Source organism: Culex pipiens, chromosome 3, assembly GCF_016801865.2.
Source record: "Culex pipiens pallens isolate TS chromosome 3, TS_CPP_V2, whole genome shotgun sequence".
Taxonomy (NCBI): domain Eukaryota; kingdom Metazoa; phylum Arthropoda; class Insecta; order Diptera; family Culicidae; genus Culex; species Culex pipiens.
Genome location: NC_068939.1, coordinates 15,837,376 through 15,863,079, shown reverse-complemented (window position 1 = coordinate 15,863,079; position 25,704 = coordinate 15,837,376). Strand labels below are relative to the sequence as shown.

General features: G+C 33.2%; 2 protein-coding genes across 5 annotated transcripts in view; both read left to right on the top strand.

Annotated features, from left to right (window-relative positions):
• Positions 1-25,704, top strand: part of LOC120418039 (neurocalcin homolog) — a 328,306-nt gene that overhangs the window by 102,515 nt on the left and 200,087 nt on the right. The window lies entirely within an intron of this gene.
• LOC120418038 (neuronal calcium sensor 2) overlaps positions 1-25,704 on the top strand; it is a 280,465-nt gene that overhangs the window by 97,052 nt on the left and 157,709 nt on the right. The window contains exon 2 of one of the 4 annotated variants that reach the window (XM_039580284.2): positions 6,779-7,092. The exons of 2 other annotated variants lie outside the window; for them this stretch is intronic. The gene's annotated coding sequence lies outside the window, so the exon portion shown is untranslated. Of the gene's footprint in view, positions 1-6,621; positions 7,093-25,704 lie in introns of all 4 variants that reach the window. One more of the 4 variants, XM_052710710.1, reaches the window with a different exon arrangement.

The window sequence follows — 25,704 nt, the reverse complement described above, 5'->3', positions numbered from 1 at the left end:
TTTAATTATCTCCAATATCTATCACTTCATCATCGCCATCTTTAAAAAACCATTTAAATTATATCGTTTTTCAAGACGAAGACATTTCAAACTCGCAAAAGCAATCAATAAAATGGTGCATTTTTTTTGTCAAATGGATGCTTATTAAATAAAATTCTTGTATTTTTGGAAGAAATAGACGCCGTCAAATGCGTGGTTATTTTTTGGAAAAAATAGTTGAACAAAATTTTGTAGTTCTGCGGAATCAGCAGAGATATTGTGTACAATTCGTTTTACTCTTAATATTCATGTTACAGCAGAAAAGTGGTAAAATTACACATTTCCAGAGGTAAAATTACACTTTTTTGTGACGTAAAAGATGTACCCCTTCCCAGATGTTATATTAGTATGATTTTTTCACTGTGAAGCACATATTCATTTAAAAAAATCAGAGTTGAAAACTCGGAGATATTGAATCCAAATCCTCAGATTCACTCGATCCCAATCCAACCGACTTGTTTAATTGTTTTTCATCCTTTTTTTTCAACTCGGTTTACACAAACAGCCAAGTCCCCGCGATGACAATGCCAGATTGACCCCAGATTGCAGCCCGATATTTATCGTGTGTCCGTGGCGAAGGCCGTGATGGATGCATTCTGCGGTTTAATTCCGCTAAAAGTGTTTTCCCGACCTGTTTTTCTGTGCGGCGGCCCCGACAACGAATTTATTGCTCTATCTTAGATTGATGACCGCGTGGATAATATTCTCGGGCTCGGTTTGCCAGAACACTTTTCCCCGCTCGAGTTTATTGTTTGGTTTGGTGTCTGTCTCGCGTTGGGAAACAAGATTAATTGCAGAACCCCTTGGCTTGAAATGGTCATTTTGTTGTTTTCTGATGATTTTTGTGCGGGGAGAGTTGAAGCGGAAAAGGACACGAAATTTCCCGGAGTCATTTATTTTATTACAGTCTGCAAATTAAATGTTCTAGGAATTCATTAAATTTCATCTATAAATTGTGGTTGTATCGCTAAAGTCAATCTGAACACCTCAGCAACGAAAACTCAGGAATAATTCAACATCTCATCGAAGCCCCCCTCATCATCATTTCCTCCCACACTGAATGCCTGTCAGGACCCGTCCCGCAGGGTATCACTTCCAAACGGTGCTGCTCTACTTTTTGAATAATTTCGCAGCCTCGGTGCTTGCCTTTTGCCCTCCTGAGCATTCATTCACCGTCGTCGTCGTCGCTTCTTCTTCGTTTTCATTATCGATCAAAAACCGTTCTGAAATTCCGCCACGTTCGTCATCCCTCTTTCCCCCACACCCCTCAATTCCCTGTTGAGGTCCTTGCTCGTCGTATCTTCCCCTTTTCGAAGATTCTACCAGAAGGGGGGGGGGGGAGTCCTTTGAGAAGGTGAAGCAGCAGCCAGGATTTGCTTTGTGAGTGTTGTACCACACCGACACAAAGAAAAACTCCTTTTTAATGGACGAACTGAACACGGCAGGACACCCCCCGCTGAGAGAAGAAGGGGAGGGGGGGGGGCGGATTGCAAATTCCCTCGGGCGGACCTTTTGACAACCGTGTTTCAGTTACAAAACAGAAACATACAGCTAGGAAGGAAATAGAGTGGAAAAAAAACCTTTGCAACACCACACTTTTCCTGTGCCGTTCTTTAGAACACCTTGCCCAACCTGGAAAAGTCTCAATGTTGTCCTGAGATCAAGAAAGTAAGTGAAAATGAAGGTTCATTCCTGAAAATATTCTCAAAAGGTGTTGAAAATTTGTCTCAATTGTCTCGCTTGTCTTAAACATACCTTCTTCAAATTACTTCCTTGAGAAAGCAAGGTTTTTGTTGAAAATATTTTCAAAAGGTCTGCAAGTTTTGTCTCACTTGTGACACTTGTCTCACTTGTCTCACGTGTCTCACATGTCTCAAACATACCTTCGGTCTCAAAAATAACTTTCTTGAGAATGCAAGGTTGTTACTGAAAATATTATCAAATTGTCTTGAAATTTTGTCTCAAATGTCTTACTTGTCTCACATGTCTCACGTGTCTCACATGTCTCAAACACTCCTTCGGTCTCAAAAATAACTTTCTTGAGAATGCAAGGTTGTTACTGAAAATATTATCATATTGTCTTGAAATTTTGTCTCAAATGTCTTACTTGTCTCACATGTCTCACGTGTCTCACATGTCTCAAACATACCTTCGGTCTCAAAAATAACTTACTAGAGAATGCAAGGTTGTTGCTGTAAATATTCTCAAATGAGCTTGATATTTTGTCTCAAATGTCTCACTTGTCTCACATGTCCCACGTGTCTCAAACATTCCTTCGATCTTCAAATTACTTCCTTGAAAAAACAAGGTTTTTGTTGAAAATATTCTCAAATGGTTTGCACATTTTGTCTCCCTTGTGATACTTGTCTCACTTGTCTCACTTGTCTCACTTGTCTCACTTGTCTCACTTGTCTCACTTGTTTCACGTGTCTCACATGTCTCAAACACTTTTTCGGTTTCCAAATTACATTCTTGAGAAAGCAATTTTATCTCTGAAAATATTGTCAAATGGTCTTAAAATGTTGACTCAAAAGTTTTATTTGTCTCACTTGTTTCACTTGTCTCACGTGTCTCACATGTCTCAAACATACCTTAGGTCTCCAAATTACATCTTTGAGAAAGCAAGGTTGTTGCTGAAAATATTCTCAAATGGTCATGAAATTTGGTATCAAATGTCTCACTTGTCTCACATGTCTCAAACATACTTCAGGTCTACAAATTACTTCCTTTAAAAAGCAAAGTTGCTGCTGAAAGTATAATTAAATGGTTTTTAAGTTTTGTCTCACTAATCTCACGTATCTCCAAAAACAGAAATGTCTCAAATTTGTTCAGGTTGCCTCAACAGTTTATGTTCTTGATAAAAATTCTTTAATAAATAATAATAATAATAATAATAATAATAAATAATAAATAAATTATAAATAAATTGTGTTACCTCTATAGGAAAACCTCGCTCAGAACAATAAATCGTGCCCGTCCAACCTCGTCACTGGTGTTCTAGCATACATTTGTATGCAAAACAGCACAGGTAGTTGTGTGCTGGGACGTGCACGCCGTGGGAGGTCCCAGAAAGCTAGAATTTCTTTTGGCGAAAATGTCTTTTAGTTTTCCTTCTTTCGAAGTTTTCCTCCAGGATGAAAAGAGCACCGAAAACCACCTTTTCCAGGTGGCGCTCGCGTGACACGAAGGGATTTTGCCCCTTGGGAAGGAGGCTTTCTTCCCTCCAGAAGGGATTTTGGCAAAAGGGAGGGTAAATCGAAATTTTGCAAGACTGATTGATTGGTGGTGGTACCGTTGAGGGCTGATTGAGTTTTTCCTCCCAATAGTGAAGGTAATGGTTGGGAATTTCCGGCGACGGTGTGAAAAGTGAACTTTAGATTGGTGTGGCGGATATTTTGCGGTTGGCTGGTCGCGTGATTTATGATCTGGAATGTTTGTCGCTTTAAATTTGAATAGAAAGATTTTCTCAATCTTGATTGAGAAGCACGTGACAACATCTTTCAAAGATGTGATCTTTGTAAATTGTTCTTATTTTTAATCAATTTTCCAACTTAAAAATCAATCTAGATTAAAAAAAAACTTTGATCGGCAAATCAAACATTTCAAATCACATCCGTTGGAATGGCATTCCTGAAGGAAGCAGCGATTCAACTCAATCAAGAAAGAAATGACATCATCAGCAAAGCCAATTATTACGTGACATTGGCCGCCTCGTACGGCTGGCCTTCCTTGGCGATTGTTGTCACAGAAACGGTAGTGTCCATGCCGAGTTACGAAAGTCTTCTTTAAGATTTCTGCTATTTTTTTTTAATTTAAAATTAGGCCGTTGCAAATATTTTTCAAAGTTTATGTCGCAAAAATTTTTTTTTGAAAAATCTTTGAAATTTTAATGAAAATAGAAGTCAAATCAACTTTAAACAATCTAAAACGCATTTTTCTGCATTTATAATCATATTTAGCATGTTTGGGCTGGATTAAAAGTATTTTGAATTTTTATGAAATTAAAATGTACAGCACCGCAAAAACTTTTGTTTTGCAAAGAAATAAATTTTCGTCAATATTTAGGTATTTTTGAAACTTATGATTGCAAAACAACTGGGCAGGTGTAAAATGCATTTTTAAACACTTTGTTCATTCAAATGATGAAACCATGGCTCGTTAATTCTTTGTTTGAACTTAATTCATACAAAAATTGATTATGTCAGAATTTATGAGCATTTATCAATAAAGGCCAGGAGCAAAAATTAAAAAAAAATCCACAAAATTATTTGACATCATTAATAGTTTTCGTATAGTCTAATAAAAGCTACAAAATGGCTTTTAGAAACATTACTTAATCCAACTTCAAATGCTTATTTTTTGTTGATGCCAGATAATCGGATTTCATGATTTTTCGTAAAAGTGTTCTAAAGTCCTAAAGAACGATGTAAAATTCGATTTATAATGTATTACACATAATTTTTGTCAGTGTTGCCAAATTTTCAATATTTTCAAATATTTTCAAATATCATATAAATATTGGATAAATTCTTGGTAACTAAGAAATCTGTAATTTTTGGTTTTTTATAAATTTATTACAAATTATTTTTGTCAGTTTTGCTGGATTTTCAATATTTTAATTCAAATTGGATAAATTCTTGGTAGCCCATAAAAACCCAATTTTTGCAGTGATTTTGATCCCTAAAATAGTTCACGAAGGTGTTAAGTAACGACTGAATTATTTCAAAAATTTGAAAAAAAAATCAAAAGTTTGAAGCTTGAAAATATATTTGTACTGATGTGAAAAATCGTTCTAAATCAGGGGTGCTCAATGTTTTTGAGTGACGGGGTCAAATTTGAGGCTTACTTAAGCTTGCAGGCCAAATGTAAAATGAAGTTAACACCGCGTCTTTTCGAACGGAATAAAGTTGTTTCAATGTTCGCGCAGCTTTGTTCGTTTTATTCGCGTTTTTAAAGTGTCCGAAGAAACAGGTGAAAGAGCGAACAGAAATAAACAAAATTATTTCAAACTATGTGATTGTGAAATTGTGTTAATCAGTTAAGATTTTTTGAATTTTTGGTTATTTTTTGGACATTTACGTCATTTAAATATCAGAGGAAAACATATAGCATAAATATTGCAATTTTTATGCCTCAACTATCGTATCAGATTATTCAATAACTCTGTCAAAAATCCACAGTCTGGTTTAAGTTGATTTTGTGACTGAAGACATTCGTTGTCGAACTAGTTAATTAAAAATTTAAAATGATCTATGGTTACTTTTTTTCTGTGAAATTATTTTTAAAGAGGTGATTCGTACTTGGTAAAATGGAGTCATTTTATTTTTAAATGAATTGCTACTAAAATTAGAAACCGTTGGAAAGACATTTTTCTAAAATTATTTCTACAATTTCAATAATATATAAACTTTGGTCGGCCTGAGTCAGATAGATGTTACTCTTCAATTGTTTTTTTTTTTGCTGTATTTACAGTTTTTAACTTAAGTAAAATTTGAACGTTTCATTACTCATTTCCAAGAATGTTTGATAAAGTATTTTTTAACTGTTTTTTGTTGTTGAAAAAATAAAATTTCGCAAAGAGTTGAAAACTTTGTTATTGCAAAATCGAAAAAAAAACACTAATTGAATTGTTTTTTTCCTATATTTGTTTCCCACTTGATTGTTATTTGCCGTCAAGATAAGTGTTAACGCCAAAACAGTATTGAGAAGTGTTTCTTTTTGATTCAAGTATTGAAAAGTTGAACTTTTCAGTACTGTTATTTTTGGCGATGACTGGTAGGCCGTTTCGTCATTTTAGAATGGCAGGAAAATAAGTATTTGCACAACAAAATTGCAATTAAAATCTTTAAATATTCATAGCGCTTAAACGGGATCATATTTTAGTTTTGATTTTTAATAATTTTAAGCTTTAAACTTAATTGTTACGATTTTTTGTAATTCGTTCTGGAACTTTCCACCATCCTTCCCAAAGAAGTCAATCCCGTATCGTTTTCCAATCCCACATTCCACGAGGGACCTCAACACTGACTTCAATCTTCCACCGAAGGACATAAAATTGAGTTTCACAGGCTCTTCATCTTCCTGTTCCTGACCTCCCAACAGTGATGGGATAACTTTAACAACAACAACAACCACCACCACAATCATTTTAGGCCAAGCTATTTCTACGATCTCCGATTTCCCAGAGTTATTCCCAGATGGTTTGTATCTTGCTGCTCCTTTCGTTGCTGCCAGCGCTGGGACAGCTAAATATTGGCTCCACAACGTGGCCGGAATTGCATCAATTTCTTATTGTTTCCTTCCGGTGGGGCGCAGGTTTTCTCCCGCTGCCCCCCTCCCCCCTCCTCTGATAGTACACGGAGTCTCTCCCTGGAATGCCTGCCCTAAATATCCGTTAGTATCATTCGAGACAAATAGAAAGAAAAAAACTATTTTGGGCTGCCACAAATACACACACACAAACCTACATGGGAGATCCTTTTGGACCACTTTGGGGACATTCGAACTGTGCTGTAGTGCTGCTCCGCCAAACATCGAGACATGTTGGTTATTTTGTGTGTGTGTGTGTGTGTTATTTTGCAGGGCATAGTGTTAATCAATCAAGTGGTTCGGCACCACACCATTTTACTCTCTCTCATTGTGGTGTTTTTGGTCTTTTTGTGAATGTGTGTGTGAATTCCAATTGCGGGATATAATAAAAAAAAAGAAGCAAGTGTTCGAAAAAGTCTAAATATTGCAGTGTTATGCAGAGCTCAATATAGCAAAGAAAAAAAGCGCACTAGTGAAGTGAAAAGTGTTCAAAAATCGCTCAAAAAACAACAACAGCAACAACCACTTCATCGAAAGGCTGACAGCGTTGGAGGCCAAGTCGAGCAGATCATCCACTTAGTAGTACGGGCGTGGTGCGGTACGGTTGCAGTAGTTCGGTGCAACTGAAACTGGTACAAGTGCAGGTCACTTCATCGTAGAAAGAGAGGCAGAGAGAGAGTGAGGAGTGACGACACGTGGGAAAGCAAGTAGGATCCGGCGGAGCTAGTCACTTTATATTTTACGGTAAATATTTAGAAAAATTCTACAGCTCAATGCATCATTTAGATCTTGAAGAACGCGAGTATATAATTTTATGTTTTTATAGTTAAAAAGTTGCTAATGTTTACAATGTTTAGACTATTGCAAATTGGATTTCAGCTTTTTGTCCCCTTCCGCTTCATAATTTCCTCTAAAAATCATAGGGCATTTTATCTATTATCGATTAAAAATATATTCTATTGCGTTTATTTTTGTATTTTTACTCAAATAGGGCAATCATAGACTTGTAAATTTTGAATTTTGTGATTCCAGATTGTTTTGCTAATTTTTGATGGCAGCGATAATGTATAAAGCATTCGACAATCTGACATGAAATTTGAAATCTTTTTTTTAGCCCCTTCGTCGTCCTCGTTTCCTTATTTAAATTATTATTCTTCTTGCACTTGGAATTATTTAACTTTTTTTTTAATCTTGGAAATGTGAAGATTTTTGCAAAGCCACAGTTAACGTGATATTGAAAATTCATGTTTTATTTGATTTTGCACTAACCCTGACGTTATGTAAATTACAAAAAGAAACGTTTTATCACGTAATGTTTATGATTTATCTTGAAGAATAATTTAGAAATGTATGCATTTTTTCACCTTAAAATAAAAAAAAACTTCAGGCCAGGCTAGTCATCTTCAGACCAGAAAATGCATATGTTTCATTCATGAACATAAACGAAACATAATTTCCAAGCTTTTTATATATGCAAATAGATTATTACCTTAATGTCATTTGGTACCTTTATTTGCCACATTTGTTGTTAAAGTCTTATTTAAAATCAAATCTATGAAATATATACTGAATTTACTGAAAAAGTGGTCAAAAATATTTTCAACCTTTTATTATAAGTATATTTTTGATTTATTGTTTTCTCAATAATTGAAAATCAATGCTATTTTTTTTAATCTAACTGGCAAATTAAAAACTATCCTTTTCATCTGATTACTAAGATGCTACTTTATTTTTATCTAAAAATGACATATTTACGGTTAAAAGGGATTGAGTCCTTGCAAAATTTTATTTTTCGCTCATGAGAAATCATGAGAACCTCACCCATGAAAAGAACCACAAGAAATAAAAGATTGTTTGTGAATCTCTTTGTTAGCACGACTTTTATTAATTTGTTTTATTTCTTGTTCATCTTAAAAAAAGGGTTTTGCAATTTGAATTTTTTTTTGAGCTTTTTTAATCGATATTCATGCATAAGAGAGCAGAAACAAGATGTCTTTTGAATTTCTCTCTCAGTGAGTATGAAAAGACATTCTTCGGATTAGGATTTTTTATTGCCGGTATATTTCAAAATTCCAAAACAAAATTTACACAATTTGGGGTGTTCAATAATAATCAATATAAAAAGTTATTTAATCAGTTTTGTTTTCGTCATAAATTTCATTTGGGTAATTCTATGCCAACTCACACAGCAGTTGCCCCGACCCCTCTTCGATTTGCGTGAAACTTTGTCCCAAGTGGTTACTTTTGTTCCTGATCACGATTCCGAGGTCAATTTTCTGATATCTTGTGACGGAGGGGCGGTACGACCCCTTCAATGTTTGAATAGCGAAAAAAAATGAGGTGGTGTTTTTCAATAATTTGCAGCCAAAACTTTTTTCGTAAGATAGCGATAACTCGTGATTTTTACAAACAAACCCCTTTTGTTTGTTTATATTTTTTGTAATTGTCTGCTCTACAACTTTGTAGAATATTAATTTACTCTAAAAAATAACCCTGCAAAGTTAGAAAACACACGAAATTTTAAAATGATTTTTTTTTGTTCTAAATGAAAAAATGATCCTTCTGAGTCAATGTAGATTTGAAAAGAACATTAAATTAAATTTTTTACAGTTGAGTACCGGATAATGGCAAAGTTTTTAGATTTTTTTTAGTGTTCTTTTGATGAAAAATACGTTTTTTTTCGGATTTCTGAGTACACCATCAAATCAATTTCACCTCTTTTTTGCCGTACCGCCCCTCCATCACGAGATATCAAAAATACGGACCTCGAATTCGTGATCAGAGACAAAAGTCACCCCTTAGGACAAAGTTTCACGCCAATTGAAGAGGGGTCGGGGCAACTTTTCCCGATTTCGTGTGAGTTGGTAGAGAATTACTCAAATATTAAAGAATACGTTTTTTTTGGAAACTTATTTTTTGTGATTAATAGTTCATTTAAAAAAAAAAAACATCAAGAATCCGTGTTTTTTACATATTTCTCTTCAATTTGGAATTTAAAAATACATCTATGAATGTTTGATATAATGCGCCGTTTTCGAGTTTTTGTTTTTTAAGTAATCATTTTAAGAAAAAAAAGTCTATTACAGTACGATGAACACCGCCTACTGAGTTTTTTTTATGATTCTTATAAAATAATTTCAATAAATTTCATCAAAATTTTATATATTTTGTATGTTTCAACGAAATGTTTTCATCCTTCAAAATATCATAGCAGGCAGTGTTCATCGTTTGAATGGGAATTTTAATCCAGAAATTTTGGAGAAAGTCGCTTTTTATTTTACGCAATTTGGTATATCTCTGCTTATATTGAACCAAAATTGATACTTTTTTATGGAAATTGTTTAGAAAACTGTTCTCTACAATGTGGTTGATTCTAAAATGTAGTGAAGATTGAAAATAGTAGTTTATGCAACAAGTTGCAAAAAGAGGATTTTTTCAGCACGAGTCGTACATTTATCCAACGAGTTGCTGAAAAAATCAAGTTTTGCAACGAGTTCCATATAACACTTTTTGCATTTCCAAAAAACACACACTGAGTGAAATTTTATGTCAAATTTTCATGTATTTTGTCAATAAATCGTTTAAATCAAAAAAATGTTGAAAAGTGTTACTTTTCGAAACAAGTGCTGAAAAGTTCAACTTTTCAGCACCCATTTGAGTGCTGAAAAGTAGAACTTTTCAGCATTTATTTTGAAAAGTGTTGCTATTGGATTCTGTTATTTTTGGTACAGAAAAGTAGGCTATTTCGTCGTCCAAGAATGACAGAAAAAGTAAATAGTTTCACGAAGGAATTGCAAAAAATAATGTTGGGAACTTTTTGGGTAATAAATAGCTTTTAAATGGAATACTCTAAGTTTAGCAATGGTTTAAGCTCGAATTTGTATCCGGGCAATCTGTTGCTGTATTTTCGTGACAAATTGTACAAAGAAAAGATTTTTATTCGGTCGTTTTGAGGTTTCCAGCTTGAATGTTGGGGTTATTTCAAAGAAGGCTAGAAATCTGTTAAATTTGGGTTAGAAACTTTTGATTTGATTTCTAATATACATGTTATGTAGAGTCGCTTGAGGCACATTCATAAGCAATTTGATGGATATGAACATGAACCTATCGATTTCCATCGATTTTTCTGAAGAAAAATCCTATAAAATCGAAAAAAAATCTTTAAAAAAAGTTGCTCTAGACATCCCGACGAAATATTTCGTCGGACCCCGCAAACTGTCGAGAAAGAGCCCTACTTTCATGGTGTCAAATATCAGAACTGCCGAATTTATTATCTTAATGTTCTCGGAAGAATACACCATGTGAACTAAGAAAAAATATGTTTGATAAGCTGAAAAATGTTTCTACATTTTTTTATTTTGGTCGTTGTTGGTCCGACCTTTGGTTGCTGAGTTGCTTGTGAAGAAAATTACGAAAAAGGAGTTTTTTTGAGTGCTACCCTTCGGCCCCGCATTTTCAATCGATGATATCTTGGAAATAAATAATATTTTAATACATTTCATACAGACAATTAATTCGATCTCAGTAGAGTAAGTGGTGTACAGTATTTTTTTTTCTCTTGCGTGTACCTTTATTCCGAATAGTCCAAATTATAACTTACAACTCTGCCGTGGACACCAAATCGATCAGAAAATGCATTATCAAAAAACAGATAAATGCATAGTACTTTTCATACCAAGCTACAGGATCTGAAACTGGACCCAATGAAACAAATCCGAATAAAATCAGGTGCACAATTTTGATCAACATCCTCACTCACGCATAGATATTTGCTCAGAATTTGATTCTGAGTCGATAGTCGGAAGTTAGGTTTTCGAGTGATTTATCACCTTTGTGTGCTGAGGAAGGCAAAAAGTATAATATGTGATCGTGCCTTTTGCTGAGTACTCAATATGGAGAAATTGCAACAGCTTGTCAAAATTGCCATTTAAATTCTACTCTTGTGCTAGGAACACTTTGCACAACATAGCAAAGAACTGTTTCCCGCCCTCGGCTATCGATTTTCCTTACAACAAAAGCTAACAAAAAGAAACGCCGCTCATCTTGAAACAAAAACATTCCCTAACCAACTCTCTCTCAACCCTTAAAACGTCGAGGTGTGAACGTGTAAAACCCGCAGTTTTCCGGCGGGCGGACTGTTTTTTTTCTTCTTCTATTTTTCACTTTTTATTTTTCTCTAACCATTTCCGCCAAACACGAACTCAAACTCGAAAAAGAGCCAGCACAAGAACAACAAAACCAACCAAATCCGCTTCGTGACCCCACTCTCTCTCTCTAGTTGCACTCAAGAGAGTGTTTTCCATGCCTGGAGGGTGCCAGCCACCACCCACCCCACCCACTTGAACCCGGCTAAAGGTTGACAACACAGTCGAAGCTGGGTTCTCGCTGGCAGAAGGGGCACTAGATAAAGCGAGAGATAATTAATTTTAAATGAGCCAGCCAGGTTTTGAAAAATTTGCGGGATTTTTTACAACTGCTTTTTTGCTGTGTGCAATGTCAGCAACATTATAAGTACAACCGGAGGAAAAGCTCCGCTTGGAACAAAATTGGGACATTTTGTAAAGTCGTGAAGGGTGCGACTAAATGTGTGCAAAGTACTTTTTAATGATTGCCCAAATTATGTGCCACTTTTTATGATTTTGTGATGGCTTGGGAGGGCGAGGGTTTTTCGTTTAGATTTTTCACTGCTGAGCAGTTCTCTAGGATTTCGGTCATTCGATTTTTTTTGTATTTTTTAATCCGACTGAAACTTTTTTGGTGCCTTCGGTATGCCCAAAGAAGCCATTTTGCATCATTAGTTTGTCCATATAATTTTCCATACAAATTCGGCAGCTGTCCATACAAAAATGATGTATGAAAATTCAAAAATCTGTATCTTTTGAAGGAATTTTTTGATCGATTTGGTGTCTTCGGCAAAGTTATAGGTATGGATACGGACTACACTGGAAAAAAATAATACACGGTAAAAAAAATTTGGTGATTTTTTTATTTAACTTTTTATCACTAAAACTTGATTTACAAAAAAACACTATTTTTAATTTTTTTTATTTTTTGATATGTTTTAGAAGGCATAAAATGCCAACTTTTCAGAAATTTCCAGGTTGTGCAAAAAATCACTGACCGAGTTATGAATTTTTTAATCAATACTGATTTTTTCAAAAAATCGAAATTTTGGTCGTAAAAATTTTTCAACATCATTTTTCGATGTAAAATCAAATTTGCAATCAAAAAGTACTTTACTGAAATTTTGATAAAGTGCACCGTTTTCAAGTTATAGCCATATTTAAGTGACTTTTTTGAAAATAGTCGCAGTTTTTCATTTTTTTAAATTAGTGCACATGTTTGCCCAGTTTTGAAAAAAATATTTTTGAAAAGCTGAGAAAATTCTCTATATTTTGCTTATTTGGACTTTGTTGATACGACCTTTAGTTGCTGAGATATTGCAATGCAAAGGTTTAAAAACAGGAAAATTGATGTTTTCTAAGTTTCACCCAAACAACCCACCATTTTCTATCGTCAATATCTCAGCAACTAATGGTCCGATTTTCAATGTTAATATATGAAAAATTTGTGAAATTTTCCGATCTCTTCGAAAAAAATATTTTTGGAATTTTCAAATCAAGACTAACATTTCACAAAGGCCAAACATTCAATATTACGCCCTTTTAAAATGTTTGTCTTGATTTGAAAATTCCAAAAATATTTTTTCGAAAAGATCGGAAAATTTCACAATTGTTTCATATATTAACATTGAAAATCGGACCATTAGTTGCTGAGATATTGACGATAGAAAATGGTGGGTTGTTTGGGTGAAACTTAGAAAACATCAATTTTCCTGTTTTTAAACCTTTGCATTGCAATATCTCAGCAACTAAAGGTCGTATCAACATAGTCCAAATAAGCAAAATATAGAGAATTTTCTCAGCTTTTCAAAAATATTTTTTTCAAAACTGGGCAAACATGTGCACTAATTTAAAAAAATGAAAAACTGCGACTATTTTCAAAAAAGTCACTTAAATATGGCTATAACTTGAAAACGGTGCACTTTATCAAAATTTTAGTAAAGTACTTTTTGATTGCAAATTTGATTTTACATCGAAAAATGAAGTTGAAAAATTTTTACGACCAAAATTTCGATTTTTTGAAAAAATCAGTATTGATTAAAAAATTCATAACTCGGTCAGTGATTTTTTGCACAACCTGGAAATTTCTGAAAAGTTGGCATTTTATGTCTTCTAAAACATATCAAAAAATAAAAAAAATTAAAAATAGTGTTTTTTTGTAAATCAAGTTTTAGTGATAAAAAGTTAAATAAAAAAATCACCAAATTTTTTTTTACCGTGTATTATTTTTTCCAGTGTAGTCCGTATCCATACCTACAACTTTGCCGAAGACACCAAATCGATCAAAAAATTCCTTCAAAAGATACAGATTTTTGAATTTTCATACATCATTTTTGTATGGACAGCTGCCGAATTTGTATGGAAAATTATATGGACAAACTAATGATGCAAAATGGCTTCTTTGGGCATACCGAAGGCACCAAAAAAGTTTCAGCCGGATTAAAAAATACAAAAATTAAAATTGAAGAAAAAAGACCGATTTCGTAGAGAATTGCTCTGCTGTCAGTTTTAATTGAAAACATTAGCTGACACATCAGGTACAATTCTCATTTTAGATTTGCTTTGCAGGGGCCTTCCCTCAGACCATACAGCTATATTGTGTCATTGTACGCCCATACAAGAGGCTCCACACAATTTTTACAGCAAAAATGATACGTAAACATTCTAAAATCTGTATGTTTGAAAGATTTTTTATAATTGAAGTTTTCAGGAAAGTTGTAAGTATTGATAAGACCTATTTAAAATAATCAACTTTTTATCACAAACAATAAATTTCTTTTAAAACATTTGTTTTATAATTCACTGATTGGTTTTAGAAAAGCAGTTCTCTCAGATTTCGGTCATTCGATTTTTTTTTTGTATTTTTTAATCCTACTGAAACTTTTTTGGTGCCTTCGGTATGCCCAAAGAAGCCATTTTGCATCATTAGTTTGTCCATGCAATTTTCCAAACAAATTTGGCAGCTGTATCTTTTGAAGGCATTTTTTGATCGATTTGGTGTCTTCGGCAAAGTTGTAGGTATGGGTACGGACTACACTGGAAAATAATGATTCAAGGTAAATTTTTTTTTGTGATTTTTAATTTCACTTTTTGTTACTAAAACTTGATTTGCAAAAAACACTATTTTTATTTTTTTTTCATTTTCTGATATGTATAAAATGCCAACAGAAATTTCCAGAATAATAATATGGAAAATAATGAAAATTTGAGAGTTTTTGAAAAAATACGGCGTATAATAAAAATTTTAGTATTTAAAAAAAAATAAATATAGAGCCTTTTCTTCAATTTTATTTTTTGTATTTTTTAATCCGATTGAAACTTTTTTGGTGCCTTCGGTATGCCCAAAGAAGCCATTTTGCATCATTAGTTTGTCCATATAATTTTCCATACAAATTTGGCAGCTGTCCATACAAAAATGATGTATGAAAATTCAAAAATCTGTATCTTTTGAAGGAATTTTTTGATCGATTTGGTGTCTTCGGCAAAGTTGTAGGTAGGGATACGGACTGCACTGGAAAAAAATGATACACGGTAAAAAAATTATGATTTTTTATTTAGCTTTCTATCACTAAAACTTGATTTGCAAAAAAACACTATTTTTATTTTTTTTATATGTTTTAGAGGACATAAAATGCCAACTTTTCAGAAATTTCCAGGTTGTGCAAAAAATCATTGACTGAGTTATAAATGTTTTAATCAATACTGAATTTTTCAAAAAATTGACATTTTTGGTCGCAACAATTTTTCAACTTTATTTTTTGGTGAGAAATAAAATTTGCAATCAAAAAGTACTTTTGGGAAATTTTGATAAAGTGCACCGTTTTCAAGTTAAATCCATATTTAGGTGACTTTTTTGAAAATAGTCGAAGTTTTTCATTTTTTTCAAATTAGTGCACATGTTTGCCCACTTTTGACAAAAATATTTTTGAAAAGCTGAGAAAATTCTCTATATTTTGCTTATTCGGACTTTGTTGATACGACCTTTAGTTGCTGAGATATTGCAATGCAAAGATTTAAAAACAGGAAAATTGATGTTTTCTAAGGCCTATCCAAACAGCCCACCATTTTTCAATGTCGATATCTCAGCAACTAATGGTACGATTTTTTTTAAATGTAATTACAAAAGCCGACTCGGTCCTAACCAGGTCCCAGTACCGAAAAGGACCTAATAAAAATAATTTTATGAAGAAAAAAAATGGTCCGATTTTTAATGTTAAAATGTCAAATAATTGAGAAATTTTCCGATCATTCCGAAAACAATATTTTCAAAATTTACAAATCAAGACTAACATTTTAAATGGCGTAATATTGAATGTTTGGCCCTTTTGAAATGTTAGTCTTGTTTTGAAAATTTTGAAAATATTGTTTTCGAAAAGATCGGAAAATTTCACAAAAATGTCATATTTTAACATTGAAAATCGAACCATTAGTTGCTGAGATATCGACATTGAAAAATGGTGGGTTGTTTGGGTGAGACTTAGAAAACATCAATTTTTCTGTTTTTAAATCTTTGCATTGCAATATCTCAGCAATTTTCGGTCGTATCAACAAAGTCAGAATAAGCAAAATATAGAGAATTTACTCAGCTTTTCAAAAATATTTTTTTCAAAAGTGAGCAAACATGTGCAATAATTAAAAAAATGAAAAACTTCGACTATTTTCAAAAAAGTCACCTAAATATGGATTTAACTTGAAAACGGTGCACTTTATCTAAATTTCACAAAAGTACTTTTTGATTGCAAATTTGATTTTACATCGAAAAATGAAGTTGAAAAATTTTTGCGACCAAAATTTCGATTTTTTGAAAAAAATCAGTATTGATTAAAAAAATCATAACTTGGTAAATGATTTTTTGCACAACCTGGATATTTCTGAAAAGTTGGCATTTTATGTCTTCTAAAACATATAAAAAAATAAAAAAAAAATAAAATAGTTTTTTTTTGCAAATCAAGTTTTAGTGATAAAAAGTTAAATAAAAAAATTACCAAATTTATTTTACCGTGTATTATTTTTTTCCACTGTAGTCCGTATCCATACCTACAACTTTGCCGAAGACACCAAATCGATCAAAAAATTCCTTCAAAAGATACAGATTTTTGAATTTTCATACATCATTTTTGTATGGACAGCTGCCAAATTTGTATGGAAAATTATATGGACAAACTAATGATGTAAAATGGCTTCTTTGGGCATACCGTAGGCACCAAAAAAGTTTCAATCGGATTAAAAAATACAAAAAAAAATCGAATGATCGAAATCTCGGAGAACTGCTCTATAGTGAAAGAAACAGACACAACTTCACTTCGTTTGATAACCATATAATTTTATCGATTAACAATCTTGATATAATGGTTTATTACAGTGTTGCCAGAACTTCGAAATTCCAAATCTTTTGAATTCATTTGATTTACAGAGGCTATTCAAACGTGCTACAAAAACCTGTTTTGAAAGTCGATTTAAAAAAATAATAATATTTGAGAAGAAGTATCAAACATATTTGAATGACCATAACTATAGACAGGGTTGACAGCTCTTCTAGTTGTAGGACTCACAATAATAAACTATTTTTACAAAGTATTCGATTTCGATTTTTGTTCAAAGTTTTTATTCGTGGTAAAACCCTTTCAGGCCTGATTGGTTATATATGACCCAGAACTCAAAATTTCCAGATTAATCCTTTGATTATCTGTGGCTCATTTTTTGGGAAATTCAAAAGATATAAGCTTTTTTACCAAATTTTTTTTGAAGTTTTTTTCAATGGTGTTTAACCAAAATTCCACTAACAACCTTCCTCATCTTTTGTAACACATCCACAAAAAAACGAGAAAAAATCTTCAAAGCAAACGTCATCAGCACCATTAGTCGAGGTCGACATACCTGGTGAAACCCCCAGTAGAAAAAAACCGAAGTGCGGAAAATCATTAGCGAAGAATATTTCGTACAAGGACCTCCGACCTTTCCCGGTGGTGGGCCTACCTACAACACACGTACGTGGTCTTGCGCTGACTTTCACAGGAAATTCTCGGAAGGAAAAAAATATCAAAAGGAGGACCCGAACCAACAGCGAAATAAAAACAGTTTTTGTTCTCGGTGCGTAATGACATTTTCCGACTAACGAACGAACGGCTGCGGGGCAGCTGGGTTTGAAATTTGCTCTGGACAGGACGTTTTTCACTTTGGTTTGGAGGATTTCCATAAAAAATGTGAATAAATAAGCAAAACATATTCTACTTTTTCGGAAGTCAAAAAATGTTCAACCTTCTTGTAGTGTGCAGTTCGTAACTTTTACTTTCAATTAACAACTTCAACCCCCAAGAAAAAAATCCACCCCATTTGCTCGTCCATTTTAATTACTTGTCACTTCTGGTGGCACCACGTGGCAACCCTCTCCCAAAAAAAAGCTCGTAATTGGATCAAGTACGGGGGTGAAATTTAATTATGCTCCCGTTTGCACAAAAAATAATGGAAAGCCAACTGAAACATTATTTACGGCAAATTTCGAGTTTATTTTAATCAGAAACCCGGTCGCGACAAAGTCACTACAAGGTGGGAGTGGCAGCAAAAGCCGTAATAATATATTCATTAGAAGGCTAACGAGAGTGGTGAAAAAGTTTGTTTCTCTCCTTTTTTTAGAGTTTCTTTTTTTTGGTTTGGTTGGCAGCACTGCCTGACCTGCTCCCTCCCCCCCCGTAGGGAAAAGGTCAACAGTGATGTTAATTTTGGCACGGTCGTGAGTGAAATTGCTGCTGCTGCTGCTGTGACCCTCAAGGTTAGGCTTCATCAAATCATTGTAATTAACTTGTGCGAAAGTCCAATTAGGGCACGCTACTGTGTTTGCTTTCGCTGGCGGTGAGTGGTGATTATTTTTTTATTCATTTGAGTTTTTCTCGGAAGGTAGATTTTTTCCCGATTTTTTGACAGGTTTTGATTACTGTTTGTTCAGTAAATCTGACCTAACTTGAGAGTACTGTTTAACAATAGTTTGCTGAAACTCCAAATACAATCCGCTTTCAAATAAACTCCAACTAGTATAGTCAACTAATCGAACCCACTTTCAGATCGTTTAATTGCACTCGAGTCAAGTGAACTTTGCACTGCAAAATGTGATTAATTGCACGTTCACACAACCCAATTGTCCCACTACTGTCTGTCCTCACTCCCCAATCGGCAAATTAGTGAATCGCTTCTAGGCCAGGCTCGTTAAATGCCACTAATTACTTTCGCACTTCTGCTAACTAGTCAGCGGTTCTCCATGAAATAATTCCCTAGAAAATTGTGCTCAGTTGCAAATTTTGGGCAATTTGAGTGAAACTTGGCGATTTGCTATATTTTTTCCTTTTATTGAGTTTTCCGCAATTTAACAACGAAAATTGATAATTACCTACTTTAGATTTAAGTTTAAAGGCAATACGATTCAGAAAATGTTCTAATATTTTTATATTTTTTATGAGATATCTATTTTTTAAGTTTTTTTTAACTTTCTTCATTATTTATTGGAAACTTTGTAATAAAATGTAATTAACATCAAATAAAATTTGTCAAATTTTGTGTTTTATGTGTCATTTATTCATCAAAATGTGTAAAGTATGACAAGAAATTACTTTGTAGAAGGTTTCAAATCGTTTGAACTGAGTTTTTAAATATGTGTGATTTATTCAGAAATTATAAACATAAAACTTAAATAAATTATGTAATTAACATGAGATAAACGATATTTACACTATTGTTGTGTACAAGTATCACGTGTATGCTCAGACAACCTTTTGTTTGCAGATTTGAGACTGCTTAGGTTATTTTTTAGATTTTTTGAATAAATATGATATTTCCTTAATCAAATATGAACCAGGAACATGGATACAAAACATGATTTAAAATCGAAAATGTACTTCAAATTACTTTTGCTTGCTTCAAAAGTCATATTCTCATGAGTATAAAAAATGTTTTACTGTTGAAAATGCATTTAAAAGTAGGTGTCAAATTCGTGAGTTTAAACTTTGAATTGCACATATTTTCTAAAAAAAGTTAATTTATTCCCGTATTGATTCTTTTAAATATATATTTTAAAACAGTTTTATGATTTTCATTTCTGAATAAATCCCACATATTCAAAAACTCGGTTAAACTAAATTTTAAAAATGTTTATCGTTTGGCAACCTTCTACAAAGTTGATTCTTGTCTTATTTTGCACATTTTGATGAGTAAAGGTCACATAAAACACAACATTAGACAAGTTTCACAAACTGTTATTAAAAAGTTTCCAATAAATAATAAAGGAATTTTGAACAAAAAAGATAAAAAATAGATATTTCAGAAATTTCTCGATGAATCATTACGCTCTTAGAATCGTAGGAAAGCTGTGATAATTTCCTATATGACACATTTCAAATTAGCGATGACTATTTATTCTCCATAAAGTTGCCCAGAAAACACGCCTTGGCAATCGAATATACATGATGATTGGAAATATTGTATTGCTTTTATTGTTATTTTATTGTATTTTAATAAAAATACAGATTATTTTGCTCTATTTCTCTCAACATCAACATCGAAAAGAGCAGACGGGCAAAAATAAAAAAACAATGTGCCTATGAGAAGAAATAGCAACAAAAATGAAACTTTTCTTATGTAAATCTTGTAAAATAATTCAAAAATATTTTTGTTTTATAAAAATTGCATAGATTTACGATTTACAAAACATTTTTCAATGGGAAATATATCATGGCATTGACCTTTGTTGCTAATCAGCTTCACTTATGAACATGAAATTACTACGCCTACGCCTACGCCTTTTTAGTGTAAAATACATATATATAAAACTTTGACTAACTATTGAATGAAATCTGAAAATACCTTTTGAATGTATATTCTTCATGTTTAAAGAGGAGTTTCAAATTTATTTCAAAATGTTGGATACCTTTGTAGTACATTCAATGAAGTTTAGAATCTTTTAAAAATTATCTTAAAACATCTGAAAAAAATCTTCAATAATTTTTTTCTAGACTTTTTCTCTTTTTTGTTTTTGCTACAAATGGATTTACAATCAAATTGTGTCAGGTTTCAGTTTTTTCAGCTTTGAAAAAAAAAACCGTTCAAACTTGTCTTATGGATATGTACCCTTAATCAGACATGCATCGGCACTAAGAGCTCTTCTTAACGGCACTCAGTTTGTTCCACATGGCATTTTCGTTTAAAGTAATACTATGCTTGTTGCCAGGCAAAAACCTTTTGTTTTTGGCATGAATAATGTGTAGAAAACATTGGTTCATTCGGGAAAACGATTTAGCGATATTTTCATGGTAATGTTCTCTTAAGCTCTTTAAAAGAACTTCTTAAAAGCTCTTTGAGTGCACTTAAAGGTTCATACGCTATATCTCACTTGGTTTTCAAAATTAATTATCAGGGTCTTCGGGAGCCTTAAAGATTAGCGTAATTAGTGTACTCTAATCACTGGCACAACATGCTGGGCATTTCATCTACGCGAAATGCCGAACTAGTTCTTCTAAAAGAGCAGTTAGAGCGGATGCATGTCTGCCCTTAATACTATTCAATCAAGAATTTTGATAACAATTTATGCTTAAACAAATGGTAAAAATGCTCGGTGCGGTGGCTATGTTACAGTCATGAGCAGTATGACAAAGAAAATGGTAAATCAACTGTTTTTTTTTAATTAGTATTGATCGGTGTCGTAAAAATTCTAGTTAATTAATGGAAAGTATTGATACTGCCAGGTTACGATCTGGTAGCTTATTGATTTTCTAACTGGCCATTTGCTGAATTAGTTATCCGTCCTTTCCTGCTTTTTTTTTATAGATACTTGTTAACTATCCACCTATAATACGGATAGATCAATAGATCATTTAATTGACTTTATACCCAAGGGATCTCCATTTTCAAAAAAACATTCCTGGATTTTTTTCGCATGCAAATTAAAAAAAAACAAGTTCGTTATCGTTAGTTCCTTATAATTGAATTAAAATTGTTATATTTTTATGGCAATAAAGCTGTAGAATCTATGTTTTTATCAATGTCTTTTTTAAAATGATAAAGATTGCTATGCAAAACTCTATACAAAATCGATGATAAGATTTTCCACAGCATTGTACAAATAAAGTTGTCTTCCTCTTATTTTGTTATTTCAGTCTTGTTAATAAAATATGAAACAGAGTAAATTTGTAAATCCTGAAAACAAGACACCAAACTAATGTTTACATTTTTCTCTTTTTTTACAGGTACGCTGAAATTTCAAGTCCACTAAACCAAACAAACAAGCTTTTACACGCTTAAGCTTCAAGTAGGTTGCCTCTCCATTCAATTGTGTAGAATTATCTTTTCTTGGTTCATAGGACATTATTTGCTGTTGCATGCAAAGCAAAATTTCGTTTTCCAACCAAAGCAAACAACTTTGCTGATACCATCAAAAAAACCATAGAATGTAAATCAAAACCGGTGGGCCGGATCCTTTGCAAACGCAGCCAAATTTTTCGTTTGATGAAGAACGATTTGTTTGCCCATCCTCCCCGCAGCCACTGTAGATTTGCAGACGGCGAAAAACCCTTATCTCGAGAGGTTACTTCCCATCGCAAAATAAAATCACCCAAAATCGACCTACTTTTCGCTTACCCTCACTTTACATCTTTTCCAACCCCTCCTCCCCCCCCTCACCAGAAAAAATGCTGCTTCCCTAATTAAAAACGATGTTTATAGGGCGGTTTTTCACATTTTCTCCTCCACGATTTCCCCACCCTCTGTCGTCCTTCAGTCGAAACAGAATGAAAAAAAAAGAGGAAGAGTACACGAAAAACTGCTTGTGGGAGTTATTTTTAGCCCATCATCACCAGAGCAGCAGCAGAGAGAGGCAGCAAACCTAATGAGATCATGAATTATCTGATAAAATCAATCCTGTCGCCATCGTTCGGGGGCTTCGTTGCGTTGCGTTCCGTGCTTGGGTGGGAAAAATGCAAATTTGGGTGTCAATATTAGGAGGGGATGTTTGCTGGGATTGCTTTTCAATGTTGAGTGTTTGAAAAGGGGTTTTTTTGGTGAAAGTTTAGTGAAATGTTTTTTTTGTAATGTTAATTTGGGCTGTTCTGCTGATTTGAAACCTTCAGTTAGATAAAAAATGTGTTGTTTAAAATTAAAAATCTATGCTGTCGAAAAATCATAAAAAAAAGCATTATGACACAAAATAGTCTTTTTGGCTCTCAAAAGATTATGGTCAATTGAAAAAAAAAAAAATATTTGTGAAATCTCTTGCAATTTTCAATGGGTGATAAGAACAACGCAGAATAGCGTTTTGCCTTCCTTGCTGAGGAAAGTCTGTAAAGACATTCGAAAATTGAACTTCTTAAATATACGTCCTAGATCTAACTTTACGTTTAAATATCTACTCAGAATTTAATTCTGTGCTTGAGGAGTAAAAACAATAATTGTCACTCTAATATTTTGAGCTGATCGAACCGATTTTTGCCGGGATTTTTCCATTTAGTCCGGTTTGGGGTCCCATAAGTACCTGTTAAAAATGATCAATTTAGATAAATTGCTTCAAAAGTTACACAAAAAACTTTTCAAATGATAATTTTACATGGAAACCCAAACTATGACCAAAAATCGATTTTGCGACACTTTGGGTCAATTCTGAGTTCAGATTCAGATTCAGCGGGCAAAATTACATGGAAAAGCATATAGTTGGACAATTTTTGAAATTCGTTAGGGTGGTCCCATAAGGTTTTCCCTTGAAAATTAGCCTTTTTCAAATGAAGATATCTCGAGTTTAAAGAAATACACTCCTGGGATTTTTTTCAGCGTTAGTAGTGCTGGATCTCTTCTTTAAAATGCAACTTGGTGCTTAAAATTTGGCTTGCGCCTTTTCGAGATATTTAAGTTTTAAATTTGCATCTTTTTTACCTTAAAATGGCTGTAACTTTTGACCCTTAAGTCCAAATTGACCTGTCAAAAAATAAAATTGTTTGTTTTCTAGAGCCCCCAACTAAAACTTAACCCTGAATTGCCACATTAAAAAAACTGATTTTTGAAGGTTTGCTTAGGTGCTTTCTATTAATTTGGTCGTAGAAGGCGTAGATTACGATATAAAATTTTGGTGTCTTCGACAAAGTTGCTTGGATTGGCAAGTTCAACAACTTTCTAGAAGACAAAAAAATTCCCAAAAATATTCCTGAGCAATTCTCTACCAAAACCGGAAATGGATTTTATTTGTATTTTTTTATTTGGCATTGTGGGAGCCTTCCCTATGACCAAATAAACTGTTTTGTGTGATTGGTTCACCCATACAAGTCTCCATACAATTTTGGCTGCTGTCCATACAAAAATGGTGTGTAAATATTCAAACAGCTGTAACTTTTGAGTGAAGTTTCTGATCAATTTGGTGTTTTCAGCAAAGTTGTAGGTATTGTTGAGGACTTTTGAGAAAAAAATAGGTACACGGAAAAAAAATCAATTTTTTTACTAAAACTCAATTTTCCAAAATACGTATTTTTTTTTTGATTTTCGAGATTTTCTGATATGTTTTAGGGGACAAAAATCCGCAACTTTTGAGCCATAAAAAAACATGGTCAAAAAATCTGCCGCCGAGTTATGATTTTTTGAAAAAATAGTGATTTTTGGAAAAAATCGAAGTTTCATGCAAAAACAAGTTTGTCATTATTTTTTAATGCAAAATTGAATTTGCAATCGAAAAGTACTTTACAGATTTTTTGATAAAGGGCTCCGTTTTCAAGATATAACCACCGAAAGTTTGATTTGCTATAAAATTGTCTTAGAGACATTGAAGATTGGACCTCGGGTTGCTGAGATAGAGCCGCTTTAAGAAAAAAAAACACGAAAATTGAAGTTTTCTTAATCTCACCAAAACAACCAGCCATTTGCTAATGACCATATCTCAGCAAATAATGGTCCGATTTTTAATTTTAACAAATGAAAAATTCGTGAAAATTTACGATCTTTTCGAAAAAAATACTTTGAATTTTTTTAAATCAAGACTAGCAATTTAAATTGGCATAATATTCAATGTTTGGCCCTTTTAAAATGTTAGTCTTGATTTAAAAATTTTCAAAATATTTTTTTCGAAAAGATCGAAAAATTTCACGAATGTTTCATGTATTAACATTGATAATCGGACCATTATTTGCTGAGATATCGTCATTAGAAAATGGTGGGTTGTTTTGGTGAGATTAAAAAAACTTCAATTTTCTTGTTTCTTTTTCTTGAAGCGGCTCTATCTCAGCAACCCGAGGTCCAATCTTCAATGTCTCTTAAACAATTTTATAGCAAATTTTCTGAACCTCTCAAAAAAATAAAAATATTTTTGGAAATGGTCACTTATGGTCATTATGCTTAAAATTGAAAAACTGCAAATATTTCGCTAAAATCAAACTTTCGGTGGCTATATATTGAAAACGGAGCACTTTATCAAAAAATCTGTGACGTACTTTTCGATTGCAAATTCAATTTTGCATTAAAAAATAATGTCAAACTTGTTTTTGCATGAAACTTCGATTTTTTCCAAAAATCCCTGTTTTTTTCAAAAATGCGAAATCGGCCGATTTCGTAGAGAGTTGCTCTCCTGAAAAGTTAGATTTTCAAAACCACCCTAATAGTGAACCACCCTAATTTTCAACCAAACCAAAAGTTGCCCTTTTCCATTTGCAACAACTCTTCTCAAGACACCAAAGCTCCAAAACTTCACCATTTTTCGGGAAATCCGTTTTCCACTTAATTTTGCGATCCGGACCACTGTGCAGTGTCCTAAGTCGAATCGTTGTGAAGTTTCAGCGGTTTTAAAAATAATAATGCTTAAAAAAAATTTTTTTGAGAGTTTTTGGCGATTTCTACAGACTTGATTTTTCAGTATGGAAAATATTTTTACCGAAAAGCTCGTCTAATTTCCCTTAAGTTTGTCTTTGGCCACCATTTTATTAGGCTTTTTTTACAGAGCACCCATTTGAAAAAGTTATCGATCCAGGGATAATTTTTATATCCACCTGAATGAGCCAGCGAAAAACAAACCCGATCAATTAATTTCGCTCATCGCACAGTTGAAGTGTGCGCTGAGTACCCTTTTTGGTGTGCTCAAAAGTTGTAAAAAAACGCAAGTAAAAAACAAACAATTACCGAACTCTTTTATCCCGCACGTTCCAGGTGAAAAACAAACTGATGATTGGTTTTTTCCCCGCCCTCTGGTTTTATCTGACTCCTGAAAGCACCCCGGAAATGCAGT